Below are 25262 nucleotides of genomic sequence, written 5' to 3' on the forward strand. Positions count from 1 at the left end.
CCAGGTTTCTTTAATAAACAACAAAATTATCAGTTTATTATCAAACAAGACTTATCCAGTCACAAAGCAAATCATTAACACACAGATTGAAATATGAAAGTTCCCTTTTTAAATTCCCCCCCCCCCACACACACACACACACACTCTCTCACAAACACACAAAAATACTGAGATTCTGCAGAGGTCTGTTACAAAAAAAGACAGAAAAGAATACTTTGGTCAAATACTTGCTAATTCTTGAAGAAAAAAGAGAAGATACGGAAGGAAGTCAGTTGTCCTGTGTGTTCTGGTGTCTGGGTATATGGAGGTGGGTCACTGGGAACTTTTCAGAAGCAATTCGTTCTGGAAATGTTGAGAAATCATCTGGTAGGCTTTCCATGTCATATGCCATCAGGAGTTTCAGCCAACACACACTTGACTCTCAGAGTTTTCCCGAAGACAGGAGGAAAGAGGAGCTGACACTGGCCTTCTCAGGGTCTCTTAGAGAGGTGCAGGCAAAATGAGCTGGGGTTGCTTTTTCCTTGGCAGGCAAAATACCAACTGTCTTCAAAACAGTTCAGACCCCAACGGAACTGAAAACAATATCCAATCCCCAAACAGAAAGTCAACCTCCTGACCTCCATAAACTTGACATCTGGTTTCTCTGTAAACATCTTCCCCATGTCACCAAGATTAATGTTGTTTATTGAGCTTAAAGCACATGATTCCCAGCAAAGGTTCTTTCCAAACAACATCCCAAGTGTCCTTTCAGTGAACTTTGTAAAAAAAAAACACATCCATGGAATCTTTTCAGTTTTCAAACACAAGTCCTCGAGATAAATTTAACAAAAAATGGAAGTACTTTCTTAATCATCATAATGGTGCCCATTACTCCTGAGGCATACATTCATGTGTAATCTTTGCTGCTCAATAGCCAAGCTGTTAGTTATAAACCAGCTGATGTAGGGTGCCACAGCCTGTCTTCCATCTGTGAGAACAAACCCTCCTTGTTTGGAAGAAACGGCAAACCTGAGGCCACTCAAAACACAAGGAAGGGAACAAATAACATTAGCTTTATCTCCCACAAGTTGTGATCAGCTGATTGCGGAAAAGAACCCTGCTATCCAAGTGTGTTGAGGAAAACCTATAGCATATCAAATCCACTCTTAGATGCGTCGTGTGTTTGCTTAAGAGAGATTCTATGGATGTTCTTTCTTCAAACGAGAGGTTCAGGCCATTACATGGAAGGGTGTGGACTAGCAACACAGAGCTCATGTGTTCAAATCTCTCCACCTTGGCATGTTGTGAAATTAAGTTAAATAAATCTAGTAAAAGTAAAAGAATAAGACTGTGAAGCTGCTGCATTGTTGCAAAAACCCAACTGGTTCATTAATTTCCTTGGGAAGGGAAGGGAACTTGACACCCCCAGCTTGTTCGGCCTACAGGCGATTTCAGTTCCATATCAAATGGTTGACACCTAATGCCCTCTGACATGACCCGCAAACTTCTCAGTTGGAAAACAGTCACTACAAAGTACCGGAAGACTACACATCATCACCTTTTCTGGGCAAGTAGGGATGGGCAAAAATTGCAGCCTGGTAAGTGTCACCCACAGCCCGAGTATACCAGTGCCAGATTTTCAATCATTCATGCAGGTGAAAAATTATGTGTCGCTAAGTTTGTTGATGAATTTCTGCACCTTTGGAGTCGCTTGGGCAAATAGAACTCACATCTGGGCTTCAAATCCTCCAAAATCTATCAGGCTCTTTGAGGTGCCTCTGTTTATGTGGTTGTGCACCTCCCAGGGGTGACCTGTTGCACTGTGCTTGTCTGCCACATACATGAGTTTGCATTCAGCTAAGGGTTCAGCGAGACAGTGAGCGACAAGGAAAGCTATAGTTCTTTTGGCCCAATATTCTCCCAAGATATTGATCTGGTTTCTCTACTATTGCGTATATTGGGTAGGCACCTAGCTGCACTTAAAGAGGGAAATGTTACAATGCTGCAGTGCCAGGACATACCATTGGAATAAGGGTATAAGTCCGCCTTGAGTGATTGTAAGGCTAGGACATATCCTTAGCTCAGATTCCCTAAGTTGTGAGCTTGATGATATCCAGCTTCAAACCAAGATAGTGGTCAGTGGAATCTGTACAGCAAGGCGCGCCAGTGCCTTCAACAGACTGAAATTTGGCGCCTCTCTTTTATGAAGATGTTCTGTGCAAAAGGCTGTCCATGTCGGCATCTGTGTACATGCTGGCATTTTGTGAGAACTGAAAGGATTGAGGCATCAACTTGAGGTGGGGAAGGGGGGGTGGTGGTGCCAGTCCCCCAATCTTTCTGCTTCCCACTCCTACTGCATTCAATTGCTTGCCTGACAGCCTGACATTCCCCATGGTGACCAGCCTAAACTTAGTGTCTTTGCTGTAGTTTATGATTTCAAGAGCAGGGGCTAAGATTTCATGCTGCTGTTTCTTTACTACCTCACTCTTCAATAACAGGAAGTAAGGAAATGGTATTAAGAGGCAAGGCTTTCATTACTTGCACAGCTCGAGTGAAAATATACAAGTAATAGTGTGAATGCATGATAACTATAAAAAGCTTTCACTCATACTCGGGGGCACCTAATCCCAGCATCAACAGTTGATACTCCAGGAAAACAGCAGAGGTGCAGAGGATGACTGAGGAATAGAGACTCAGAATTCTTCAGAGCTGTAAGTGTGTGTAGGAGCTCAACGGGGTAACAGGTAAACTCCTTCAAAGTATTGTGCATCAGCAATTGTGCATCTACCTGCAGAAACCATGTCAAAGTACGTTGGTTGTCACTGATAGGAACCAGTGAAAATCTTGAGACCTGAAGCCAACCTGAAGGATAAGTTGGACAGACACGCACTCCTGTGGGGGAAGCCACACACCAAGGGAGCACGGGTCAGAGATAGGGCTACAACATTCTCCAAGCCCCATTCCCTTCAAATGCAGTTCCCTAAAGAGTGGGTAGGGGAGTGCTGAATTTACCTTCTGAAGGACACTGTAACTGGTAACAGGTGCCCGCCACTGGAACAGCAGGGATGTTCTATGGCTGCCTAATGCTTAGTAAGTGAAGCAGGCATGAAGAACATAAAAGTTGACTTCTCCTCACATTTCTTTCTGCCTAAATGATTGGAGAGCTAGCTATGTTCTGTAGACTTTAGATCTATGAAACATAGCTATCTCCATTCAATTAGCCAGATCTTTTTGAGAGGGGAAGGAGAAGGATTGAAATGTGGTGGGGGGGAGGGGGGTAAACATCAACATATAAGCACTTCATGTACCTCATTGCAAAACAGCCTATGCAGGTCCCTCTGAACCAATTAAACAGCATGTATGGCATGGGAGAGTGTCAAAAAGAACATTTTTAAAAGTGTTAATAAAAATGTAAAATATCCAAATGATGTAAAATGACTTGTGTAAATGTTTTCGCAATGACAATTTATATGACATTAATGAGCAAAAGAACAATATCAGGATTCCTTTCTAACATTTTACAATCAAGCTGATAAGAACTTTGCAGAAATGAAGCAATTAAAGTTCAAGGCCAATGAAAGTGTTAAAACGGAAAGTTTGCAGAGGAAGTAGCTGCAAGTACTTTATTCCAGTACTGTTAGCTCCCAGATACAAGAAAGCTTTTAGGATTCGCTCCATTCATGCTTCACTCGCCATAACTTCCTCCATTTACACGACACGAATGGGGGAAGTGGGCACTGACCTCAAACATACTTGCAACACTGTCATTTCAAATGTGGTCTGCAAACCTTTCAAAATGTCCTTTTGTAGTCTGGGATCCCTGTGACGGAATGTGCAGTGATATTTATTTTACATGGGTGTTTATAAGAGGTTCCCCTCACAGTTATTCCGCAAAAAGATCTCCTCTTGCTTTATTTCTAATGTGTTTTTTTCACCTTTTCCCCATGTGATTTCAGTGCAGTGGTGACACAAAGGGCTCTGTTGTGCGCAGCACTGTGAAACAGTGGATGGAGTGGTTCAGTTTCCATAGTGGAACCGATCACTCCTGGAGAGAGAAAAAATAGGAGGGATATTCAAAAATAGTACTGACTCTGAGCCCTGACGATTGTAATTACCAGAAAGGGAAAGATGAGCTAGGGTAAATTGATTATGATTACTACAATATAAGTTACACTCAAGGAATATTTCTTGAGTTGTATCTATCTGCCTCGGAGTGCATTAAAAATGGAGCTGGAGAGCCGACGTGCTGTTAATTCAGTGAGCTTGGAATGTTAGCATGTGGGTTTGCCACCAAGATTCCCTGCACAATGAGCTACCAAACACAGCTTGGGCTATCAGTGAGTGACACAGAGCAAAGGCCTACCACTTGCTCCAAGCGGTCAGGAGAAATTGAATTGTGATTCACCCCGGTTACTTTCACACATCTCCTAGAGGCTGGAGCATGTGCAGTGCTGGTACAAAGAGCCTGGGAGCCCAACCCACTGAAAAAGAAAAGTAAATTTTAAAGTGTAAAAAAAAATTTTTAAGCAAGTTTCTTTTCTGATAGGGTAGGGGTTCTATAGGCGTTATGCACTGTCTGGCAGCCATTCTGGGCATGTAAGACTTTACAGCAGACCATTCACTGTGTTACAGTGAAACAATGATGCTGTCCCATCCGATGTTCACACACACACACAGACAGACACACATCACACACACAGCCACCCACGCAGAGGGCTGGATTTTATGGGCCACCCCTGATGTGGGGTTGGAGGTGGAGGGGCCCATCGAATCACAACGGGTGGTGGGGGGGTAGGTGCAGAGGGCCCATCACCACTCTGCTGCCAAGCGATTTCACCAGGGGCAGGGTAGGTTGCCACTGACCTTCCTGCCCAGTGTCCAGTTGAGTTCCTTAAGTGGCCTATTAACGGCCTTTCTCCAACAGCAGGGTTGCGGGGGGGGCCTCTGCCACACGGGGAGGGCACCTTGTCAAATGAGGAGCCCTCCCTACGGGCTAGGGGGAGGGGCCCCCTCCATGGGCAATCTTTGGCTCACGGAGGGCCCCAGCTAGGAAAAAGTGTACCTCCTAGGAGCCCCCTCCCCCTGGACTTTACGACCAACCCCCGACCAACCCCCCACTCCCACGTCATATGGGGAAGAATTTGTTAAGTGTGTCCTTTTTGTTAAGTTTGTTAAGATAGTTTTCTGAAGCAGTATGTGGATAGCCCTACTAGAGAAGGGGCTACACTCGACCTCCTCTTAGGAAATGAGGATGGGCAGGTGGTTGATGTGTCAGTGGGGGAGCACTTTGGGACCAGTGACCATAACTCTATTAGCTTCAAGATAGTTATGGAAAAGGATAGGACTGGTCCTCAGGTTGAAATCCTAAATTAGGGGAAGGCTAATTTCGATGGCATCAGACAGGAACTCTCAAGAGTTGAATGGAAGAGGCTGTTTACAGGTAAAGGGACGTCTAGCAAGTGGAAGGCTTTTAAAAATGAGATAGAAAGAGTTCAGGGCCAGCATGTTCCTGTTAGATGGAAGGGCAAGGCTGGCAAGTTTAGGGAACCTTGGTTGATGAGGGATATTGAGGGTCTGGTCAGGACAAAGAAGGAGGCATATGTCAGGTATAGGCAGTTGAGATCGAGCGAGTCCCTTGAGGAGTATAGGGGATGTAGGAGTACACTTAAGAAGGAAATTAGGAGGGCAAAAAGGGGCCGAGATTTCCCTGGCAGATAAGATAAAGGAGAATCCTAAAAGATTCTATAAGTTTATTAAGAGTAAAAGGGTAGCTAGGGAGAGAGTAGGTCCCCTTAAGGATCAATGTGGCAATCTATCTGTGGAGCCACAGGAAATGCGTACGGTCTTAAGTGAATATTTCTCGTTCGTATTTACCGTGGAGAAGGTTATGGAAGCTAGTGAGTTCAAGGGAGGGAACACTGATATCCTGGAGCATATCAACATTACAAAGGAGGCGGTGTTGGAAGTTTTGAAGCGCATTAAGGTGGATAAATCCCCAGGGCCTGACCAGGTGTATCCTAGGATGCTATGGGAAGCAAGGGAGGAGATTGCTGCGGCCCTGGCAGAGAATATTGTATCATCGTTAGCCACGGGTGAGGAACTGGAAGACTGGAGGATAGCTAAGGTTGTGCCTTTGTTTAAGAAGGGCAGCAGGGATAAGCCAGGGAACTACAGGCCGGTGAGCCTTACATCAGTGGTGGGAAAGTTATTGGAAGGGTGTCTGAGAGACAGGATTTATATGTATCTGGAAAGGCAAGGTCTGATTAGGGATAGTCAGCATGGCTTTGTGCGTGGGAAACCATGTCTCACGAATTTGATTGAGTTTTTCGAGGAGGTGACGAAGAGGATTGACGAGGGCAGGGTGATGGACGTTGTCTACAAGGACTTTAGCAAGGCCTTTGACAAGGTCCCACATGGTAGGCTGGTCCAGAAAGTTCGAACACATGGGATCCAGGGTGAGCTAGCAAATTGGATACAAAATTGGCTTGGTGATAGGAGGCAGAGGGTGGTAGTGGAAGGTTGTTTTTCAGATTGGAGGCCGGTGACCAGTGGTGTGCCACAGGGATCAGTGCTGGGCCCTCTGTTGTTTGTCATATATATTAATGACTTGGATGTGAATGCAAGAGGCATGATTAGTGAGTTTGCAGATGACACCATAATTGGTGGTATAGTGGACAGTGAAGAAGGTTGTCTAAGGTTACAACAGGATATAGATCAACTGGGAAAGTGGGCAAGGGATTGGCAAATGGAATTTAACACAGACAAGTGTGAAGTGATGCATTTTGGGAAGTTAAACCAGGGCAGGACATATACAGTAAATGGCAGGGCCCTGGGGAGTGTTGTTGAGCAGAGAGACCTTGGGGTGCAAGTACATAGTTCCCTGAAAGTGGCAACACAGGTAGACAGGGTGGTGAAAAAGGTGTATGACATGCTTGCCTTCATCGGCCGAGGCATTGAGTACAAGAGTTGGGACGTCATGTTACAGTTGTACATGACATTGGTTAGGCCGCATTTGGAGTACTGTGTGCAGTAGTCGCTGCACTACAGGAAAGATGTGATTAAGCTAGAGAGGGTGCAGAAAAGATTCACAAGGATGTTGCCTGGTTTGGAGGGCTAGAGTTATAAAGAGAGATTGGATAGGCTGAGTCTGTTTTCCCTGGAGCGAAGGAGGCTGCGAGGGGAGATGATAGAGGTATATAAAATTATGAGAGGCATAGATAGGGTAGATAGCCAGAGTCTGTTTCCCATGGTAGGGGTGACTAAAACTAGAGGGCATAGATTTAAGGTGAGAGGGAGGAGGTTTAAAGGGGATCAAAGAGGTAAATTTTTCACACAAAGAATAGTGGGTATCTGGAATGAGCTGCCTGAGGAGGTGGTGGAGGCAGGAACAATAGTGATATTTAAGAGGCATCTGGACAGGTACTTGAATGAGCAAGGCATAGAGGGATATGGAATTAATGCAGGTAGGCATTATGGTCGGCATGGACGCGGTGGGCCGAAGGGCCTGTTTTTATGCTGTACGACTCCATGACTCTATCGTCGGGGCCTTCTGGCCTGGCCCCGGCGACCCCGCCTCAATTACCTGAGATCTGGGGTTCCAGCGCTTGGCCTGGATCCAAGGCCTCTGCAGTACCAGCAATAGTGGTGGGGAGGGGGTGGGGGTGTGGTGGTGGGCTGGAAGCACAAAATGGCCGTCCCCGCCTTTTCTGCCCAGTGCCGGGAGACCTGCCTCCTCCACAAAATCCAGGCCAGAGACACAGAAAAACACACACACACACACACTCACGCACAGACACATAGACACACTGAAGCGGAAACACACATTTTTCAGCAGGAATCATTAGAAAGTAGTAAGTTGATCAGCAGTAAGAGCCTGCTTGATGTTACCCACCAGTGCATGTACTGAAGCTGAAGCCAACTGTAAACCCGGTGGGGAGCATCTAACTTACCACAGACCACTGATCAAGCCTGGATCAGTGCTACATTTGGCGGTGCCTTTACACCCACAAAGTCATCGTGAAAACAACCAGAAATATTTGAATTTTAATCTCATTACTATTTTGAGTTTAGTTCAGAAGTGGCACAGCAGTCCAAAAAGTGTTAAATATATCGATCATCACGTTCTATTTGTGTACATTCTGTGTGTGGTTGTTGCTACATCAGCAGTCTGCTGTAGCAGGCAGCTTTGCCTGCGTTGTGCTATAAAGTTTCTTCTGATGTGAAGTGAAGCAATCTGGTTGGTCACTCCCTGCTGATTTGTAATACTAAAGGCCTTTATTTCTGTGCCATTGCTGGCCCTAGTCTTAGAAATGTGGTACCATTCTTGTAGCTGTATAATTTGTGGCATCGCAATTGTAAAGGACACCTAGAAAACATGTGAAATCTGTCTCAAAAATATTTTGGAAAATAAACTCTTTCTATTTTGCCATTTCCAACACCCACCTCCACATTTCACTACAACAGCTGAGGTGTCCAGTTATGTGCCTGTAAAAATAAATGTGATCGGTACTGAAATGGAACTTGTTATTGACTGTTAAAGAATGAATAAGAGCGGGGGAGGGTAATTCTGGCTTCCATTTAATGGGCAGCTTGTAGAAGAGCAGCTCACTGCTAATAAATAGCCTTCTCCGTATTGGCTCTAGGCAGTGAAGCATCTCAAATGTGCAGACTGAAGCATACCATCTCTGCTTGGCTTTGAAGAAATAGTACTGGATATCATTCAGGTTGTAGGGTATGTGCTTCAGTTTGCAAGACATACAGTGAGAGGTCTAAGGAGAATAATGAACAGTTACTGGTCTGATTTTTCTTTTTAAAACAAAACTAGCCCTGCCATGACAGACAGTCAGGCAAAGTGTGATTTTTGCAGGTCAAATGTGAGCTGAGTTCTTGGCAGTGATTGTGAACACAAGCCTGCGGTAGAGGTAAATATTCTAATACTTGGCTGGACTATGGTAAATGCCTGTGAGCAAAGCTCTGAGGAGACTGCAAGGGGTTGTTTTAACTCTTCAGCTAAACAGCTTGCAGCTGGATGTGTAGGAGTTTCGTCCCATAATTTTGTCTATCCTTGATTGAATCTTGTTTCTCATCATGTTTCTCAGCTGTGAAAACGCCCTGACCTGTCTTTGAAGTTATGTTCTAAATCATTTTATGCTGTTTTAACAAAACAAAGTACTGTAAAACCCAGTGTACAAGTCGCACTTGTATGTATGTCACTTCCACTTTACAACCATCATTGTTGCAAAACGCTTATAAGCTGTTTTTGGAAGTCTTAAAAAACGTATTTGAGAATATGACGTTTATCCGGTCTGCACCTGCTCCTAACTGCAAATGGCTGCCAGAATTCAACCCCAACTTGAGCAGAATTTAGGTCAGTTACCAACTTATAAATTGCTTCTGAAGGAAGCCCTTTGAAGGTAGATGGCAGGAAGGATGTTCCCGATAGTGGGGGAGTCTAGAACCAGGGGTCATAGTCTAAGGATATGAGGTAAACCTTTCAGGACTGAGATGAGGAGAAATTTCTTCACCCAGAGAGTGGTGAGCCTGTGGAATTCGCTACCACAGAAAGCAGTTGAGGTCAAAACATTGAATGTTTTCAAAAAGGAGTTAGATATAGCTCTTGGGTCTAAAGGGATCAGAGGGTACGGGGCAAAAGCCGGAGCAGGCTACTGAGTTGGATGATCAGTCATGATCATAATGAATGGTGGAGCAGGCTCGAGGGGCCGAATGGCCTACTCCTGCTCCTATTTTCTATGTTTCTAAGCCAGCAGCAGAGGTAGTTTCAGATATGGGGCAATGATAGAAGTCCTGTACAGGGAGACCAGCCCACTGCTAAGCCGTCGCTGCTAACCCCATTGCTCCCACCCTAAGAAAAACAGGAAGAAACATCCCATAAGCAACTTTCTCTGTGGATTTACCAGGGTCCCTGCTTCTGTTCCGTCCACGCCAAACATAAACATACAAGAATACAAGTAAACATAACTTCCTTTATTATAAATTTTACTTTACATGAGTTGTGCCAGAAACAGCAGCCCACATAGGTTTGTGGTGATCAAAAAAAAATGCTGGAAATCTATGATTAAGAAGACACAGAACTACACCTCGAGTTAGAAAGAGAAAAGACGGGCGAATGCTTTGGTTGTAGATCCTTAGTCAGAACAATGTTGTAACATGGGTCTCTGACAAAAGGGCTATACATTTATGGTGGGAGGAGGGGTTTTGGAAGTGGAGAGGAAGAAAACTGAGATGAAGTGAGCAGATAAACGGAGCAGTGGTCTTCTTTCCTCCTTGCACCCTGCCAGCCAATCGATGGAGCTACCCTCTAGTCAGAGTGGGGTGTTTTGGGAAGGTGATTCACTGAAAAACTGAAACCCAGATTTCATCTCTGGGTCTGAGGGCACTACTGATTGCAGGCACTGTCAGCGGGATCTCAGCCTGCAGTGATGAGGACTATTTCTCCTGACAAAAGTAAGCGTTTTTCCTGGGTTTAGGTTGAGGCTGTTTCCTGGGACATTGGCTGAATCATCCATCACTGTCCCCTTTTTAAAGCTATAAAGACAATCCTCAGGCTAATAAGTGACAACAGTCTGAAAGGAATGATAACAAAATGTATACATTGTCTAATTTGCTTATTCATTGCACTTGTGGGTAGTTAGTGTGACACCTAAATTCCTATCACAGGCTACAGGCGAAACCTATCAAAAGCCCATTGTTTCTTCACTAAACAGATTAAAAATGGCTATAAAAGTAAATATAATATTGGAGTTTATCAGCAAAGTGCACAGTGTTTGCATAAACTGCAGCAGACTTGAGAAAAACAACTTGATGTTTGACTGCAAATGGCACTTCCGATCGCTTTGGTTTTTAAGAGCTGTAAAACGGGCTGATTAATGAGATGTAAGGGTAATTACAAATATACTTTTAACCAGTCAGTTATCAATGAATTAGGTGCTGGAGATAAAAACCAGGGTCTTTACTGAATATGATTCTAAGAACAAAAACGAAAGGCCTGATTTTAACCCTGCCCAACTGAGAGGGAAGGGGGGGGTGGGGGCAGACAGGTGATTAAAATGCCAGTCGAATGTTGCTTGTTTCATTCCCGACACGTTGGTGCCCACCTCCACTTTAACCGACAGGTTTTCGGCAGGATGGGCCTCCCCTGTGCTTAAATGTTGGGTGGTTGATAGCATCATTTGACCCTGATGCAGTGTTAACTGCCAGTCGCAGCTGTGATGTCCAGTGCAGGAGCAGCCAGTGAAAGCTGCTGGAAGCAGAAGTGAGACCACAAGAGGGAAGCCACATTTTTACACTTGTCTTAGGTTCATCCGAGTCCCACAAGGAAGCCTTGAGCCTCCCCTGCCTTGGGCTTCCCTCCCCAGATGTGTTTGCATCCAGGACACCCCGCACACTGACTACATCTCCCCCCCACCCGATCACACACCTTATACTGGGTATTGTTCCCTCTGGGATCAAGCTGCAGCCTCCTGCTGCCCAAAACCTGCTCCCTCTGAGGATAGCAATTCATGCTGCAACCAGGCACTGTGCTGCCCATCTCAGCCCCCTATACTTACACCCTGAACTAGAATCGGGCCGAGAGGGTTCAATAAAACATCTCCCTTTTATCCCACCTTAATGCAACATTTTCATATTCATACTCAGGCTGTGGGTGAGACTGGCCAGGTCACATTTATTGCCCATCGCTAGCCGCCTAGAGAAGTTTGAGTTGGGCCTTCTTCGTGAATCACTGCAGTCCTTTTGGTGATGGTGCTCCCACAATGATGTTAGGTAGAAAATTTCAGGAATCTTAAGCACATACTTGTGCGCTTACGGACTGTATTCAAAATATGTATCTCTGGCCTCTTTACGTGCAACATGAATTACAGTGATCTATTCTAGATGAAGCAAGATTCCACTCATTGAAAATAATGCTGTTGTGACACAGGACATTCTAGCACCAAGTCGAAATATCGTCAGATGTTGGGAGATAAGGTGAGAAATTAGGTTCCTTAGTTCCCTTTTTGGGGAGCTGCGAGTACTCTTAGAGCTCTAAGATGGTGTCCGTGGTTTGCAGGCACACTTGTTGGGTGAATCGCACCAGACACCATATTGGTGCGGGTGTTAAGACACATGCAGTGAACACCTCCCGGAAGTACGCAGAGGAGGCAGATCATGACATCAGTCAGTGTAATTTGACACCAGTGGTACCATTTTGAATCTTGGCCCGCTCCAGCTAACTCTTTTAATCTCGCATAATTGAAGAAATATACAGCAGCAAGAAGGACTTCTCCCAAACCCCACCAGAGCTATTTAAAGTGATCATCAGGTACTTACAGTTAGTTGCTGGTAGTATTATTATGCAAGTGTTTGGTGCTTTCTATAGACGTTTCAAGTTGCAAAGATCTGCAGGACGTGATGTCACAGGTGCTGAAGGACTTTTTGCTGAGTTCAAGGCTTCTGGACAAACTAGTTGCTCACAGACGGGGGTGCACAAGTACCGTTCCCTTGGAATGCGGCATGACTTGGAGAATGAACAGAGGCCAGCAGAAGCAGGACAAGTCGCTGGAAGAGGGAGGAGGGGAGAAGGGCTCTCAGCAGGAGGTAGTATGCAACCAGAGTGCTCAGGGATCAGTTCTCCAATTCTCCCAGTATAGTTTAGTTTAGTTTAGAGATACAGCACTGAAACAGGCCCTTCGGCCCACCGAGTCTGTGCCGACCATCAACCACCCATTTATACTAATCCTACACTAATTCCATATTCCTACCACATCCCCACCTGTCCCTATATTTCCCTACCACCTACCTATACTAGGGGCAATTTATAATGGCCAATTAACCTATCAACCTGCAAGTCTTTGGCATGTGGGAGGAAACCGGAGCACCCGGAGGAAACCCACGCAGACACAGGGAGAACTTGCAAACTCCACACAGGCAGTACCCAGAATTGAACCCGGGTCACTGGAGCTGTGAGGCTGCGGTGCTAACCACTGCACCACTGTGCCGCCCCTATATGGAACAATGGGAAGAATTTTAACTGCCAGTGCGGGAAGGGGGGGGTGCATGTGGGTTAAAGCCCGGAAAAATGGCGTTGGGCCGGGAGCCTGACATGATCCTGCCCACTTCCGGGTTTAACCAGGACAGGTTTGCAGGTGAATAGGAAACCTCCATGAAACTGTTGGGTAAGTAATTTCAATATTTAACTTTAACAGCAGCGCATGGGTTTCCTGAGCTGTGTAGGGTCAACCAGGGAAATGCAGAGCGGAGAGTGCTTGTTCAGTGAAACTGACAGGTTGGGAAACCTTCAAAAGTGAAACAGAATAGCTGCAGCCCTGCCCAGGTGAGAGGCTGCTGCTTGCAGCACTTCTTCCGAGAGTTTGCTCTGACTGCTTGACAGGCGATTTTCAGTTTCTTGGATGTGACTTTATCTGCATTGATCTGCACTTCCCTGCAGCATGGCAGCAGCTTATATGGCTCTACCTTGGACCTCTGATGAGAAACAAGAGGAGCAGCAGGCAAAACACTAGCACCAGCTGCCTCCTCCACCACATGCCACTCCACAGGGCAGAGGGGATGAACACAGAGATCCAGCTCCAAGGAGGCAAGACCCCCCCAACACAGGATCTACAGGCAGAGCATCATCTCTCTTGAGATGTGTGGCTCATGATGCTCAGGCTTTCAAGACTGGGTGTAGCTGAACAAGACCTCCTTCCCAATGGACTTGGTGCATTGTCAATGGCCGCCAAGGTGCCTGTCACTGGAGCCCCCCTCCGCCCCCTCACCCAACCCTTCCCCATGGTTCTCTGCGCTCTCATCACCTTCAAGGAGGAAAGCAGAGCACTGTGAGCGTGAAGATGGATTGTGCGGAGAGGAAGGAAGGACAACATTTGTGGAGGGTAACTGCAAGGCATGGGTATGAGATGGTATAAAGATGAGTGTAAGAATGAGTGTTGGCTGTTCAGATGGGGATATGAGGAGGTGGCTGGAGAGCGAGGAATGGTGGAGCAGCAACATGTGTTGGTCTGAGGAGAGCTGTGCAGGAGAATGCTGGGAAAGTCAGAGTGTGGGGGTTGGCACCTGAATGTGGGATACCATTCTCCTTTCCTGCCCTTCTGAGGTCCTTGAACCTCTTGGGTCACTGTATCCAGGTTTGAGGGGCCACACACCTGCCGCTCACTTCCTGCAGTTGTGTGGCACAAATGTTACTTGTCACTTATTAGTCCAGGCCTACATGTTGTCCAAGTCTTGCTGCATGAGGGCACAGACTGCTTCATTAACTGAGGAGTTGCAAATGAAACTGAACACTATGCAATCATCAGCAAATATCCCCACTTTTTTATGATGGAGGGAAGATCATTGATGAAGCAGCTAAAGATGGTAGGGCCTGAGATCAAGCTTGCATGGCAGCAGCCTGAGCTTCCACTGCTGCACTCAGACATTGGGTGGCTGTTTCTTGTGCTGCAATGGAAGCTGTGACATCAGCCATCAGACATTGCATCATGGTTGGGTCCACAAGTGTGCAAACGGAGTTGGCCACCACTTCCACACTGGAAAGGATGGGCTCCAAGCACTGCGCAAACTTTCTGGCAAGCTTCCCAATGCACAAAGCATTTTGTTGTGCATACCCATCAGCGTTCTTCTGTAGGATGCCCCATCGAAGACCTCATCTGAATCCTCTGCAGTGAAACCCACGTGTGACCTCACTCTCTGGCGAGCTGGCACCTGCACTATTGTTGCCGCCCTGCCCTGGATGCAGGCTACTCATTCCCAGGGACCTACCACTTGCAGATCCCGCCCCTAATCTATCCTGTAAGATACGCACAGTTTCAGTATCTGAGCTGGTGGCTGTGAGAGTGTGAGATCACGTGACAGTGCTGTCTTTATCATCCCTCTCTTCTTGGTGTTCCCCCACTGCTTGACCAGGTTGGACTTCTTGGGTATCTGAAAGGTAAAAGGCATAAGGGTAAGGTTGTGGTATGGGGTGGGATTAAGAGGTGGATGCTTACACCATCTTCAGAAGAGTGTGTGGAATGAGGGGGAGATGGGATGTGGAAAAGAGGATTAGTTATTAGGATGTCATCATCTTCTGCTCCACTACTGGCCACAGCCTTAGCAATGGCCGTCCCAATAATGACCAGCAGCATTTTCCCCATGAGAGTTAGGACTTGCAGGCACTGCTGCCTCTGGTTAGCTCCTGCTGCTTCCGGTTTTGAGCCATCTTTTCCTGAAAGAGAGAGGGAAGTGCTGTCAGTGAGTGTTGTGCAATTTGTTTGGGTGATGTGACTGTCTTGGTTAAATAGCTGACAGTGTGTGAAAGCTGTGAGATATGGGTGTGAGGGTTGCAGCAGTGCTAAGTGTGTGAGGAAAGGTGAAGCATATGAATGTTAGGTATTTATTTTATTTATTTAGAGATACAGCACTGAAACAGGCCCTTCGGCCCACCGAGTCTGTGCCGACCAACAACCACCCATTTATACTAACTCTACAGTATTCCCATATTCCCTACCACCTACCTACACTAGGGGCAATTTACAATGGCCAATTTACCTATCACCTGCAAGTCTTTGGCTGTGGGAGGAAACCGGAGCACCCGGCGAAAACCCACGTGGTCACAGGGAGAACTTGCAAACTTCGCACAGGCAGTACCCGGAATTGAACCCGGGTCCCTGGAGCTGTGAGGCTGCAGTGCTAACCACTGCGCCACTGTGCCGCCACTTAAGGGCTTCAGTTGACCTCTGGGCAGGAAGGCTGTTGTCACCCTATCCTGTCCCTAGGAAGATGGCTTGACAGGCCTTCCACACCCCCCCACCCTCCCCACCACCCATTGCAATACTCCGTGCCCTCCCTGCCTCTGACTCCACCTCATGGGGGCCCATAAAATCCCTGCCCCGGTGTGTGAGGCCAGTGGTGCAGTTGGTAGGATACGGTATGAGTCCTGATTGATAGAGATTTTTGGTAGATGAGTGATGGGGATGTTGGACTGGATTTTGTGTTGAAGGCGGGGCTCAGCCTTTTTGTGCCCCGCCCCACCCTGGAGCAATCCTCCAATGCTCTTAAATCTAAGTTTCAGGAGCCAGGATCCCCGTCCCTTTAAAGATGGGAATCCTGCCTCCAAGAGCTGCCGACCAATCAGAGGGCCGGCAGCTCAACAGTATCGGCCACCGGGAGGTGCAGCACTGGAACTCACATCCAAGGTAAGTGAGGCAGGGTCACTGGGGCCAGTCCGGAAGGCTCCGGTGAGAGGGGGAAAGGGAGGGTGGGCATGAAGTCCAGGGGCAGGAGGGTCCGATAAGTAAATTGGTTCCCGGTGGGGTTCCTCCATGGGCAACAGATAGCCCACGAGGAAGGATCCTCCCCAAGCCAGCAGGGAGTGCGCCTCTTGTTATAAGGTGCCCACCCTGCTACTAGTAAGATCTCAGCAGCAGCAGGGAGAGGCCCTTAATTGGCCACTTAAGGGCTTCAATTGACCTCTGGGCAGGAAGGCTGTTGTCGCCCTATCCTGTCCCTAGGAAGATGGCTTGACAGGCCTTCCACCCCCCCACCCGTTGCAATACTCCGTGCCCTCCCTGCCTCTGACCACCTCATGGGGGCCCATAAAATCCCTGCCCTGGTGTGTGAGGCCAGTGGTGAATTGGTAGGATACGGCATTTGAAGATGCATTCACTTACCTTGCCACTCGTGTGAGGTCATTGAACTTCTTGCAGCACCGCACACAGGTCCTTGAGCTTGACTCCTGGCATTGACCTCCACGGCTTTCTGCTCCCACAGTCTTGTGAGCCTCCTGACCTCTTACGAATGCAAGGCATCTCTCCTACTTTCCACCTCCTCCACCAAGGCTTCCAAAATCCTTGGAGCCCACTCTCTCCCACATTGTGCCATTCTTCACTGTTTCCCGGGTCAAATTCACTTTCTGCACCCCTTCCAGCACCTGCTGCAGACACCATGCACCTGCCCTTTCAGAGGAGCTGGCTACCTTTAAGTGGCGCTAGGAAGTTATGATTCTGGGCCTCCTACATGCAGCCAATGAACAGTGCGTTTAGTGCTGGCTGCACGCCACAATAATTTAAATGAGCAGGCAGCATGAAGTTGGCGTGCTGCCTGCATTGCATTGAGCAGGTGATCCCCCGGCTATTTTCGGGGGCTATTCAATTTAGCCCCCGTGATCTCATAGCCATGATCTTCCACATTGCTGAATGCCCGACTTCAGATATATTGTTCAGTGGAAAGATCAAGAGGACAGCAGGCAGTGTCCAACAGGGAATGAGAAACATCAGAACAAGAGTCACTCAGGTTATAGTAAAGTAACTCCTGGCAGCACTGGGGAAGTCACATGGTACAGTTCTCTTACAGCATATTGTCAGAGCACTTATTGAAATTCATAATATTATAAACCAAAGAAGTGAGGATTTTCAATCTATTTTTGATTCAAAGGCAAATGAAAAAATTAAATGAAGGAGGACTGGATGGTGCACTGGTTTAGCACAATGGCCTTTCCATCTCCAGGACCTTGTTCTGAATTCAGCCTCTGCCTCATTGTGAAAGTGCACAATTTTAAGGGGGATATGGGGATAGTGTGGGAAGGTGTAGCTGAGGTAGAAGGTCAGCCATCATCTTAGTGAATGGTGAGTGGACTCGAGGGGCCGAATGGCCTACTCCTGCTCCTATTTCTTATGTTCTGGAATGGTACTGAGCCATTTGTCCAGAAAGATCCCATGTTTGATCTCCGGCTGTGCTGAGTGGACTAATCTAAACCAGGACAGTGGTCCAGTTGTCCTCAGTATGGATGGGCTCGGATGGGGAAACATCAACCAGGGTAACCCAACCCTGATTGTTGTCAAGTGACCCTGCTGAAAAGTACAAAAATCAGGCTCAGTTTTAATGCCCCCCACAGTTCAGTACCCTGCCAAAGCATGCTTTTGGTGCAGAATTGAGGGAGCTTTACTCGTAATCTGTCCTGCGTTACACCAGGCCTGAGAGTGCTTGCTTATGAAAGTGGCGGTCCAAATGGGAATGTGTTCCATTCCCTACTGTTATTTCTAGATAGGAAAACCAGGAACAGCTGGCACTGACTGCTCCCAGTTTACACAAGATACAGTAAGCAATATACAAGTTTCTGAAAATACTTCAAACTGGCTCGCAATGACTAAGCTGATGTTGTGTGAGGGGGAGGAAGGGAAGGTGCAAAATCAACAGCTCCTGTTAATTGAACAACAACATTCATTGTTCAAAAAATAATTAAATGAAGATCAACAGACAGAGAGAAATAAGTGAAAGGATTTTAAAGTTAATGATGATGGTTTATTTTTAATTACGCATACTGAATCTGAGACCCTCCTTTTGTTTTAATCAGGTCCATTCAAGAGTAGATCTCACGTACAAGTCAATTTGCAATTTTATATGGACAATTTTTTTGTTTGCCAGCAAGGTTTGATCTCATCGGAGTTTATCTTAAGTGGGCTGTGGTGTTGTCTCTATTCGGGGAAGCCTGCCCCAGGCTACTTATTCACAGAACAGTCAAGTTGTTTCTTCTGTTGCATGTTCAGTCAACATAAAGCACACTCGTGAGGGAAGGGGTAAAAGCATAAAAGTTCATTTTGTAGTGAGCATCTCTTGCTTCTTATGGGCAAAATTGACAGGGAAAAACTTTTCTTCAAGAGCAGCAGACTGTAAAGACCTTGCTAGAGGAAGTCTGGGAGATTCCTGTCGCTGTCATGGGTTATAATAATGAAAGTGCTTGTGCCATGCACTTAACCCTTGTGTTACTTGCAGTTCTGCTTTTCACGTTTGCTTGGATATTGCTGGTTTCTTTCCCTTTTGAATTTGTTTGAGTTTGCTCCCTGCATGTTTCCATGTCACACCAAGTTCCACAACTCTGCCAGAGAAATGTCGGTCCAAACTTGACTGTGAAATCTGCACCAATGTGCTGTTTCATTGAGAGGGGCATGATAGCAAATTGCCAATCTGATTATTACCTTCCTCTTCCTCTTAGGGTCAAGTACTTAGGGCTTTCCCAGGGCATTCCTTTTTTGCATGACTCAGACTGAGAACTATAGGGGGCAGGCTTTCAAATCTGAGTCCACCCACTCCATGGCACTACCCATTGGGGCTCCTACATACAGTGGCACTACACCATCCTGTGATTTAAAAAAAAAAATTAATTGAACCTCTCTCTGGAAACTAAACATGGACAGAAAAGGAAACATAAGACTGCTGGTAGTCTTCAGAGCAATTACACTCATACATAACCAATATTTGAGTTGTTTTCTGCATTTTACAGTAATGTAAATTTGTCAACGTATGTATTTATGGGACAATATTGAGTATTGCTAACTTCATATGACTACCTTGCTTCAAGTCAAATTATAGAACACTTCTTTCTAAATAACAAATTTTAACTCAATCAGGCCCAGTCATTTTTTCTTAAAGTTGCAACACAAATGCTTGTGGGGGCAATATTTTACTTCTTAGAAGAGCAGTAAAGATATTGTAATCATTAGCATATTTGTATTGGCGGTCAAGCAGCTGTCCATTAGACTGCCAACAGACATTGGCATGGAACAGTGGGACTCACGGCTTTGAGTTCCTGGGCTCAGCAATACTGCTACAAGGACGCACCAAGCCAACTGAGGTCTCTCTATCAATGAGAAAAGAAAAATCAAATGAGGGAGTCGCAAAAGGATTACTTTTTCAAACCTCCTGGGATGGGTGCTAACCCATCCGCGACTGTCCTGGAGTTCCCAGGAATGAAAGATTACTCCCCTGGATACTGCTGCGAGCATTTCTTTTTCATTTTCTTTATACGCTCTGGTTTATTAGATGTAAAAGTATTGCAGATGGGAAAAAGGCCATTTGGCTGGGCCACGTGGTTGGAGGCTGTACGTCATGTGATGAAACCTTCAAGAATATGTCTAACCAGAGTTGTCAACACTAATCCTGAGACTGGTCATATCAACTTTGGTTTCATCCCTCCTGAAAGGTAGACAGGACCTCAGTTTAACATCTCATCCAACAATGTAGCACTGTGCACTGGGGTGTCAGTATGGATTATGTACTGAAATCCTTGAGTTTGAGTTGAACCTGACAACCATTTGACAGATAGGACTGCTACCAACAGAGCCAAGCTGATAAGTATTGCAAAGTAACAGTATTAGCAACACTCCTGCGAAATTCGGTTTATTTTTTCCAAGTAGTCATATCCACTTTTCATGTTGAATTATTGCAATTACTGCAAGTGCCTATCCTTGTACTGCTGGAGCTGGCCAATGACATCCCGAGTTACATGAGCTAGTGCAGGCACATTAAGTCTAGCCGGGGTCACCTACCTTAGCTTTGCAGGTAAATGAAGCCTGGAACCTTAAGAGGAACAATAGTCTTGGTTTATTTAGTTGACATGTATCAGAGTTGTGTTCTGTCTATGAGGCAAAAATAAGAGCTCTTTGTATTGAAAAAATGGCCAGGCAACAATGTGTGGTATTGACCGACAGGGGCCATTTTCTCTCTAGGTAGTGTGGTAGATGGTTCTCTTTCCCCTTTTACTACCCCATCCCTACACCCTGTCCCTCTTTCCCCTCCTCTCAGTATTTCCTATACTTATTCATATATTAGTGGTAATTCTTTTAATTTGAAAGTTGTCATCATTTGCAATCTGTGCCAAACGTGGAAAAATTAGTTAAAAGATCAATTTTCTGAACAACTGTGGTGTTAAAAATATTTAAAAATTGCTTGACAAAAACAGTTGATGTGCTAAATATGGCCTTACTGTTGTGTGTCTGGGGGTCGTTCCTGGAATTCCTTTCAGACAGGTGCGAGATTGCCCATTTTGGATTAGTTGATGGTTCTCAGGTCATGGGTCCTGGTTTATTTTTGATTGGTCAGTTGGATACTGTGATGAAATGCTTTCTGGTACAATTGTGGCAAATGAGTGTCTCTGATTGTGTGTCAGCCAGCTGACCTTGTTTGATTGTCCAGGTTGTCTAAGAATAATTTTCTGTGTTGGAGTTAGGCAAGGTGTACGTCATGTGGTTCAGCATGTCAGTTATTGCTCTGACGTGAAGTGAAGCTGTACAGCAAAATGATTTCTAATCCTTATGATCAATTATAATGCTAACAATGGACATATTTCTTTGTGAGTCATTTGTCTTGTTCCATGTTTCAGTCCTGACTTTACTGTAATTTAAGTATATATGCTGAATTACCGTTTAAACGTTGCAGAATTCAAGTCACCAGCCAGCCCTTGTATAAAGTTGACCAGTTTGAGAGATAAATGCAAACAAATATTTTCTTAGAATCAGATCAGGAAACCCTCCATTGATGAAGGTATAATTGGAAACTCTGAAAGTAGTGGTGAGTCTGATAGTGGGCTGTATCCACAAAGAAGTATTGAGAGGAAATGGCTGGTGAAATGATTAAAGGATATGTGCTTCAGTTTGCTCTTTATTTCTCAAATACCAACTCATGCTGTTTACCTTCCCCCATCCGCCCCTCCATTTATGGCAACGTGCTAAATGAATGTCTTTCTCAGCCCCGCTTGCTTTTCCCTCTTAGCTCTGTGGCAAATTGGCTCTTGTTTCATCATCTCTGGCTTCTCCGAGCTGCATTGGAAACATAATTGTCATGTGCTCCCTCCTTGCTTTCGATTGAGCATGTTAGGATTTTATGGTTCACTGGAGAATAAATGGCTGTCATTTCACAGACGGGCCAGGATGTAATTAGCCACAATGCATTTAAGTAATGGAACAGATGTCTCTTTGTAAACCAAGTTTGCCGTTCCACACGCTACGTGTATGACCTGTCGACTGCTGCAGGCTATTCATTGCTTTCGGAACCCTACTCGTATAATGTTTTCCGGTGCAGAAGCTGTTTGTGTTGCAGGGTGTTGAGACACTGAACCAGCATTTATCTGAAGAGCCAGGGCAAACAAAGACATTATAGGTTATTGTATCAACAAAAGATAATTAATTATTGATAATGTACAGTACTGTGTTGGGGCAGATCTGGATTGCATCTCCTGCAATTTTTTTTTCACCTGTAATTTCATCCTTCCTTGCCTAAACCCCAAGATGTACACCGGACTGCATTTCCATAATCACCCGATACTCTCCAATGCTCTGCCCAAGTGGCCACCCTTTGTGCATCAGCCGAACAGTGAATGGAGACAGGCTTTTCAGGCATGCAAGGCCACACCCAATACTCTCTTCAGTCATGATTCAAGCATGTACACTTTCCAGCACAGGTCACTGAAGAGGAGTGAGATTATTGACTGATAATTCTCCCACCTACAATGGCTCAGGATACCGAGACCTGTTGTAGCCAACTGCTCCCCTGGCTCAGATTAGATAACTAGGCATAGAGTTGGAACCAAACCTGCAACCTTCCCAGTCTTTGTAGTTCAGTCCTACAAGGGCAGTCCATTCACCTAATAAGCCATCAGAGAACCTTGCTACAGCTTTTAACTTTATGACAAGAGGCTAATTTCTTGAATAATTATCCATGTTCTACACTGCTTTTATGTATGTGCTTACTTAAATCATGGTCAGGGTAACAGACACAAGTGAGCTTGGTAGCTGCAGCATAACATCAAACTCCAGGGCTGCAAGGTTGCAAGTTTGAATTGGCTGCTTTAATTGGATGAGTTTTGTCAGGTGTCAGCAAGTAGGTGGGGCACTTCAACTTCTGTAAAGGCAAAAGCATCTGAGAGGCAAGTCTTGACCTGCAGGATGTCTGCCTACCATTTGCACAGCATTCTGAAGTCAAGGAATCTTGACTGTGATGTCTGCTAAAGAATCTTCACGATGTTTACTTGACATTTTGGCTGAGTACTTTTTTATTTGTTCTTCAGATGTGAGCATTGCTGGCAAGGCCAGCATTTATTGCCCATCCCTAATTGCCCTTGAGCATGTGGTGGCGAGCATTAGGCAGGCATCCTGACTTTGTACATGTGTGCAAATGCATGTGAAAATGCTGAATTACCGTTTAAACGTTGCAGAATTCAAGTCACCAGCCAGCCCTTGTATAAAGTTGACCAGTTTGAGAGATGAATGCACTTTGTCATCTAATGAAGAGGCCACAGGGGCTTCATAATGTTGTGTAACACAGCACAGCAAGCCATCTCTGTATTCTCTCTAATGCTATGATGCCTCACAGATGACATTAATTCTTAAAGTGCTACTTACTGCTGCTGTGCTAAGGGTATGGAATTCCTGTTTATTCAACAATGTAAATTTAACACTGATTCTGTATTAAGTAATACATTCCTGACTTGTTTTGGGAGAGCGACCTCCCTCTTTAAAGCTGCTGGTCGCTGTAGTGCTGCTGGGCTCTCGTGTGTTACATGTGGAGCAAATGCAGTGACTGCCTCCCTACCACAGTTTCACAGAAACCGTCCTCTTTAATCCAGAAAAATATTTGCATATGCACAATTTTTTGTGTCTGTGATTCTGTTGGAGGAGGCCCACAGCACTTTACATTATGGAGTATAGTTAATGGAAGAAAAAGCAATAACTGCCGTAATTTGAATTCCAAAATTAAAAAAATTCCTAATATATATCGTATGAATCCTTCGCTTTATTCCTTATGATACGTCAAATGATATAATGCTTTCTAAGGCAAGGATCGTCATCCCAAGAAATGCACAATGTATTATTCTGCTGTTCAGGTGAAGCTGTATCCCTTTCAGGCTAAAATGTTGTAACAGTTATTAAGTAATAATGGATGAGTTAATTCAAAGATTAATCACTATTTAAGCTGGAGGTCAGAGCCCATTTGTCAATTCAAAGGCTACAGACTCTGGTATTTTGCTTTCCTGGAGAGTTTTTCAGTACATTTGTATGACTCAAGAAATTCCCCTAGAGTTAATATGTGCATTATTAAACATCTCAGTTATGACACAAGAAGCATGATACTTACATGATAGGAAGTGCACATGGATGACGCATTTATTTGATTGATTGGAGGTGTAAAAGCCCAGCTCTAAGGAGAGGGTCTACTATATAGAGACATCACACTGAAGTATGAATCCCAAAGACAAAAAAAATCTAAGTAGAATAAATATTTGGATGTCTGGGATATTCAGACTCCAAAATGGAAACCTTGAAAGAATTCTGAGACCATGGAAGCTGCTGGGCATGCAGATTAGTGGGCACTTGCCCACTGTGGAAACAGAGCCCATCAGCATTTTTTTGCAGTTCAGAAATAGCAAATTTCCAATGTCAGGTCCTATGTTACAGCAGTGACTACTCTTGAAAAATATTTAGTTGGCTGTAAAGCATTTTGGGAGGTCCTGAGGTTGTGAAAGGCATGATATAAATGTAAATCTTTATCCTAGAGAATAGCGAACATCAGCCCACATCTGCCTATTGAGCATCATATGCATTGGAGCAGCACTGTTATGATTTGGGTTTCAAGCTTTCTTCAAAGCTCATCCATACTCTAATTACATTGATGAAATGTGCTTGTATGTCTGTTTTGTATCATACTCATTTACTTCTGTTAAGTGTTCACATATGTCCAGTATCATTGGAAAATAGTGTCAGGTGCATTCACTCCATGAACTAAATGTTGAGTTGTCTTTTATTTCCCCATTGCTATGGTACACATCAGCCATCACTAGGGATCAATGTAATGTTACGAATGAGGCAAGAGGAGAGCACTGTATTTTCTAGTTCCACTTCTCCATAGGTCACAACATATATTTTTTTAAATGCTTTCCCAGTTACCGATGCAGTCAATCATATGCTCTACTGTTTATTCCAGAATAAAATACACCAACCAGATTAATTTAATGAACAACAAAATTAGCAGTTTATGATAAAACAAGACTTAACCAGTAATGAAGCAAAGCATTAACACACAGATTGAAATATGAAAGTTCCCCTTTTTAAATTCCCCACACACAAACTCACACACACTGAAAAAAAATACAGAAATTCTCTCTGCAGATGTCTGTTACAAAAACAAGACAAAAAAGAATACTTTGGCCAAGTACTTGCTAATTCTTGAAGAAAAAAAGATGATATGGGGCTTAATTTTATTAGCGCACCGCACATTGTGGCAGCGCACATTGAAGTCGGCGGCCTTCAGACGCAGATGTGCCGTCACTGAGCCCCCGTGATATTTTGCACAGGGGCTCATTTAAATGGAGGGGGCAGAGCGGCCACCCCCGATGATACAGAGGGGGCGGCCGTTCCATCCCCAGCAATGGCGTCCAGCGTCACCGCCATTTTTAAAGGGTGTCAAGCCCTTCAGTGCCATTTAAATGTTTAAAGAGACAGGGTTGTGAAAAAATTAAATAAAAT

At 45.1% G+C, this 25262-nt stretch overlaps 1 protein-coding gene across 1 annotated transcript in view; it reads left to right on the plus strand.

The window, feature by feature from the left end:
- The window catches only part of maml3 (mastermind-like transcriptional coactivator 3), a 478739-nt gene that overhangs the window by 330767 nt on the left and 122710 nt on the right, over positions 1-25262 (plus strand). The gene's annotated exons all lie outside the window — the stretch shown is intronic.

Source organism: Heterodontus francisci, chromosome 1 (genome assembly GCF_036365525.1).
Source record: "Heterodontus francisci isolate sHetFra1 chromosome 1, sHetFra1.hap1, whole genome shotgun sequence".
NCBI classification, from domain to species: Eukaryota; Metazoa; Chordata; class Chondrichthyes; order Heterodontiformes; family Heterodontidae; genus Heterodontus; species Heterodontus francisci.